This window comes from Lolium rigidum, chromosome 6 (genome assembly GCF_022539505.1).
Source record: "Lolium rigidum isolate FL_2022 chromosome 6, APGP_CSIRO_Lrig_0.1, whole genome shotgun sequence".
NCBI classification, from domain to species: Eukaryota; Viridiplantae; Streptophyta; class Magnoliopsida; order Poales; family Poaceae; genus Lolium; species Lolium rigidum.
Genome location: NC_061513.1, coordinates 56,291,873 through 56,297,872, shown reverse-complemented (window position 1 = coordinate 56,297,872; position 6,000 = coordinate 56,291,873).

Here is a 6,000-nt window from a genome sequence, read left to right as displayed (position 1 = left end):
TCCGGGGCTACCGTTGTGGATATACTTCATAGGTATACCATCGACATGGTCCGATTCCGGCAAGCCCGGTGGCTCACTGCATGGTGGTGATGGCTTATGGCCCACCGAGCAGCCCGATTGCTCGTTGATCCTAAAGGATGAAGTCCAGCCCCAGGATAGGGAAGCCGGATCCCAACCGACCATCGGAGGAAGTCGGATCCATGGAGGCCCATGTGGAACCCGGATCCATGGAGGCCCAGGAGTAACCCGGATCCATGGAGGCCCATGTGGAACCCGGATCCATGGAGGCCCAGGAGTAACCCGGATCCATGGAGGCCCATGTGGAACCCGGATCCAAGATCGACGTATATGGAAGGCGGATCCGTGACGTGCACGGCAAGATATTGTACCGTAGTTAGGCGACCTGTAATCCGGCTAGGACTCTCCATGTAAACCCTAGATCCGTGCGCCTTTATAAGCCGGATCCCGGGAGCCCTAGAGGCACAACCACAACTCATTGTAACAACGCGAAAGCGCCCGTATAATTCCGGACAAGCAGCAGTAGGGCCCCGTCATCGTGCAGGAGTTCCGAAGCTGGGTAACTCGCGTACCACCGTCCCGTGTGCACTCCGCCCTATGGCCCCTACTTCTTCTCCCCCTCGTGAGGATCCCTCCTCCGAGGTACCGTCGATTAGGCAACGACAGTCGCAGTTCCAAAACCCGGAATAGGGAGTGATAGGTCACGATTCGTTACACTCTGTAGAGGTGTGTTGCTTTACCCATAAGAGATCTTAACCTTGGTGCCAACTGGGCAGCTTTCCCGTCCACACTTCCATGTTGTGAGGCCCGGTATAAGGTCCTAGCCAATCATTGTATTTCTCCGCGACCCCGCACACCCACTCTTTGTTGCAGTTCCGACCTTCGGTCCTCGCCGGTCAGCATATCCATTGGATATCATCCGACGTCGACTAATATCCCCGCCGGTCAGCATACCCCATTGGGTATCATCCGACCTCGATACCTTCGCCGGCCTTCTGCAACCCATCATAGACCACATTACCGTGGGGAATTAGAATGGGATCCCCACCCACCGTTTGTTCTTGCAAGACACAACTGCTACGGTAAGCGCATCTGTTGATGTAAGAGAGGGAGAAATACAAATGACTACTCCGTCCCACTCCAGATCTTATGGTTAACACGGGTCTTACAACACAATAATCACTGGAAGATATTTGTTGTTAATCCTAGATGGATATAAACCCATTGCAATGGAACCTCCACCATACTCATACCATTGTTCCATCGCCCACCACATAGTCATATTCATAGTTATGAAAATAGCAGTTTTGCTTTTCATGCAAGAGTGATAAGTATAGTACTTTGCAATTAATTTGGTAAAAATACTCAAATTGACATGAGAAAGAAATGAACTTGCCTGGTGACTGCAAGGTAGTGCAGTTGGATTGTTTGGACTGACCCTGGTCCTCTATTTCTGAAAGATAGCATCATTGTCCGATAAGGGCAATGGTTAAAGATCCAAATATGCATGCTTTCGATTTTTAGGGTTGTTCTCCCTTCATGATGCTTAATTATTTAATGTCAGAGGTGGCAAATAAGCACAATTTATAAATACTCCTTAAGAGTTATTAAAATGATCCTTTGTGATTTTTATTAAGGAGTTTATTCAAATAAAATATTTATTTTCTTTGGTTTCATTTTTATTAGAATAATTATGGATTGTTATTATTCTTTTAATTATTAAAAAGCTAAGAACTTATTTATTCAATTTTATTGGTAACATTTCATCATTCTCATTTTTAATATTTGTTTAATTTATGATGAAAGTATTTATTTTGAATAGCTCTCAAAATTTTAAGTGGTCTACAAATTTTTATTTATTCTTCTAGAGTTATTCTTGGGTTTTTAGATTTAATTTCAAATTTATAAAAAATCCCATGGTCAAATGACCATTTTGCCCCTCCCTGGGCCCACTGGTCAGACCGACCAAGTGGTTTTGTTGGACCAGCCCGTTGGGCTCGCCCCAACCGGCTCACTCGCTCGCGTCGTCCTCTCCTCGATCTAACCCTAATTCCTCTCCTCTCTCCCGCGACGCTGCGTTGCCAGTGCCATCGCCTGCGTCTCCCGGCCGCCTTCAGCGGTCCCTCGCGGCGTGGTTGGTCGCAATCGAACCGCCTTGTGATGCCGCCCTTTCCTGTCCGCTTCGATCTAGAAGATCTCGTCGCCTCCGCTCATCCTTGACCCCCTACTGCAACTAGGGTTGCGGTTCACGCTACGATTCTTGTCGCGCTGATGCTCTTGGGTGCCATGGTGGTGCTCAAGGCTTGCTGGTGGTGCGCCGGAGTTGTGGTGCTCGGCGTAGCCACGACTTGGTCGCGGCCTGGTGCCGCCGTGACCAGGCTTGTGCAACCGTGCCGCCATGGACACGCCTGCAGCGCTCTGCTCCATGTACACGCCTCCTGCTTCCCCTCCTCTCTGCTCCTCTTCTTCTCCATGCTCTAGGGTTATTGGCCAAGCCTCCCTCTCTAAGTATGTTGGCCATGCCGTGCTGCTCCATTGTTGTGCTTGTTGCTGCTGCTATTGCTCTACTGCATGAATTGCTGCTGTGCTGACTGCTACTATGCTCTACTTGTCATGCTCTTGCTGCTGTCACTGGGTTCCTACCGTGCTACTGGATTTGATGTGGTTGTTGTTATGCTTGCTTGACTATCCCTAGCTATTGTTGTTGCTAAAATCATATGTGTCTGCCTCTTTTCGTGCTTCCTTGGCTTACTGCTGCTAGGAGTGCTTGCATTTGCAAGTGTCAATCATGCTTGTGTGATGTGGCTGTGAAGCTCTGGCTAATACTAAGGTTTGCTTGGTTATCTAGTTGCACAGATTCATCCATTCTTGATTATGTGCTCCTGGATACACATTTCTCCCGCAAGCTTTTTGTGGCTCCGCGCATCCTCACACCATCTCCCAGCTTGCATTGTGCGGGGCACAACTTTTCCCCTTTTGGCCTTTGGAGCTTGGCTCGCGGAAAACGGAGGAATCGAGCGTTCCTCCGTGTGCAGCGAAAATTGTGCTTTGAGGAGCGTGCGGGACAGATATGGAGACTGGTCGTCCTATCAAACACGCCGAATTTTGTCCCAGTAGATGCAAGAAATGGGATTGTTGGCAACGAATCACGCTCCTAATCTTACGGTTTTTGTATTCGTGTGTTCGAAGAATCGTATGAACAAAACAGATACTCAGACCAGCCGTGTCCCCCAAAGCATCCCCAAAGTTTTTTGGGGCGCGCCGGACATTTTTTCGTTCCCAGTCGCGCGCCCCAAAGCCTCCTTCCGTCCGGCGCGGCCCAATATGGTGTCCGATGCCACGAGCTTGTCCCCGGTCCATAGGGGACGCTCCGGGCACGCCGGACAGAGCGAGAAGAGATGAGGGGGGTGGCGGGCCCACTGCGTCATTGACACATTCAAGTTTAACCTAGCCATCGCCTACCTTGCGACGGAAGTTATTGACGCGCACCATAGGTGCAGTTTCTGCAAAGGCGCATCGATGCGTTTTGTCGCGCCTAGCTCTCCGTGTCGGCATTAATGAGCACCACCGCTCCCTCGCCTACCTCTAGCCTATAAAGAGGGATGCTCTCGCATCGTCTCTCACACAAAAACCCTAGCGCATATCTCCCCAACCCTAGCCGACACCATCTCAAGAGTCGAGGGCAATTCCTTGGCTGGTAGAGGCCGAGGTTGCGGCCGTGGCCAAGGCCGTGCTGGAGCAGCAAGGCCTGCACGGCCGCCGTCGCCTGCGACATCGTCGTCTTCCGAGGGGAGTGGGTGTTCGAGTTCATCATCGTCCTCAATGGCGACCCACTCGGCATCCAGAGGCTGCCAAACAAGTTCACCGAGTTCGTTGCTGGCATGAGCCGGCCGCGCTGCAGCTGCGTGAGGCTGGCCACAGCTTCTGCCAGTGGCCGGTGGACGTGCTCTTCGACGGGCGCGGCTAGATGTACCTCCACACCGGCTGAGAGAAGTTCGCGCGCTTCCACGACCTCCAAGCCAGCTGCGTGCTCACATTCTCCTACCAAGGCGACGAGGAGATGAGCGTGAAGGTGTTCGATGACACGTCCATCCGCCAACACTACCATGGCGATGACGAAGAGGATGCCGATTGAACACACTGAGTGTTCTTTCTTCGCAGCGAAAATGGTCACGGGAGTTTTTGTATGTTCTTTCCGCATATGACCAATAGGGCTATCATTATGAGATGGAGAGTGTTCTTTCTTGGCAGCGAATAAACGAAATCTGCGAGGCCAACTATAGTTAGGTTTCCTCATTTTGCAATGTTTTAACTATTAGTTTGTGGAAACTGTTATAAAAGCGATAAGCAAATAACGAAGAACGAAACAAGAACACACGCAGGGGACACAAGATTTAACGTGGAAAACCCCTTCCAACACAGAAGGGGAAAAACCACGGGCGCCAACTAGCAAAACTTCACTATATCAGGGAGTGTTTACAAACGCCGTGGGTTATCTTATAATCTGATAAACCCTAGCCGGCGGCTTACAAGATGTATATATAGGCGGTGCCAACGATCCGTACCTGCGTCGCTCCGCTCGTCGAGAAGTTAGCCTCCCTTTAGTATATGAATTTGGATCACAATACAACAAACTCCACCTTGAGACAAATTCCATCTTGTAGCATGAACTTCAACAATCTCCCTGAACAACAAAGAAAAACACTTGTCGGCGCCAACAACCACTTGGGCTAAACAAGTTATACCAACCAAGCTCGAGCAAAGCTCAAACTTGGAAACAGGAACCGGCTTTGTCATCATATCAAGCAGGATTATCATGAGTACTTATCTTGCATACCTTCAGCTTTACCTTGAGCAACAATGTCGCGAATATAATGGTACTTGATATCAATGTGCTTTGTCCTCTCATGGAACATTTGATCTTTAGTAAGGTATATTGCACTTTGACTCGTCGAAAACAAGTTAATGCAAGAATCATCTCCACAAAGCTCAAAGATACAAACCTTTCAACCAAACAGACTCTTTGCAAGCTTCATTAATTGCTATATATTCTCGCTTCGGTCGTAGATTGGGCAACAACAGATTGTAACGTTGCCTTCCAACTCACAAGACATCCACCAACAGTGAACACATAACCTGTGAGGGATCTTCTCTTATCCAAATCGGCAAGCAAAATCTGAATCCACATAGCCTACGAGTCCCTCACCGGTCTTGCCAAACTTCAAGCAAGCTTTGGATGTGCCACGAAGGTACTCGAAAATCCACCGAACAACTTTCCAATGTTCTTTACCAGGATCAGCCAGGTATCGACCGACCAAACTCATAGCATATGATAAATCAGACGAGAACAAACCATGGCATACATCAAGGAACCAACAACACTAGAATATGGAACTCGAGACATGTACTCAATATCTTCATCAATATTTCAGGACATTGCAATGCCGACAATTTGAAGTGAGAAGCAATTGGTGTACTAACGTGACTTTGCATCATGCATATTAAAACGACGAAGAACTTTCTCGAATGTAATTTTGCCGACTAAGAAATAACACACTAGATTTTCTTTGCCTCTTGTAATTTCCATACCTAGTATTTTCTTAGCAAGCACCAAGATCCTTCATCTCAAACTCACTACTTAATCTGTGACTTTAAAGTAGTGATCTCTTTCTTGCTCTTGGCAGCAATCAACATATCATCAACATATAGCAAAGGTATATTGGTGATCCATTAACAAACTTGATATAAACACAACTATCATACTTAGATCTCTTAAACTCATGTGCAAGCATAAATGAATCAAACCTTTTGTACCACTTGTCTTCGAGACTGCTTTCAGACCATAAAGGGACCTCTTCAACTTGCAAACAAGATCCTCCTTACCAGGCACAACAAAACCTTCAGTGCTGGTCCATGTATATCTCCTCCTCAAGCTCTCCATGCGAAAAGCAGCCTTCACATCTAACTGCTCAAGCTCAAGAT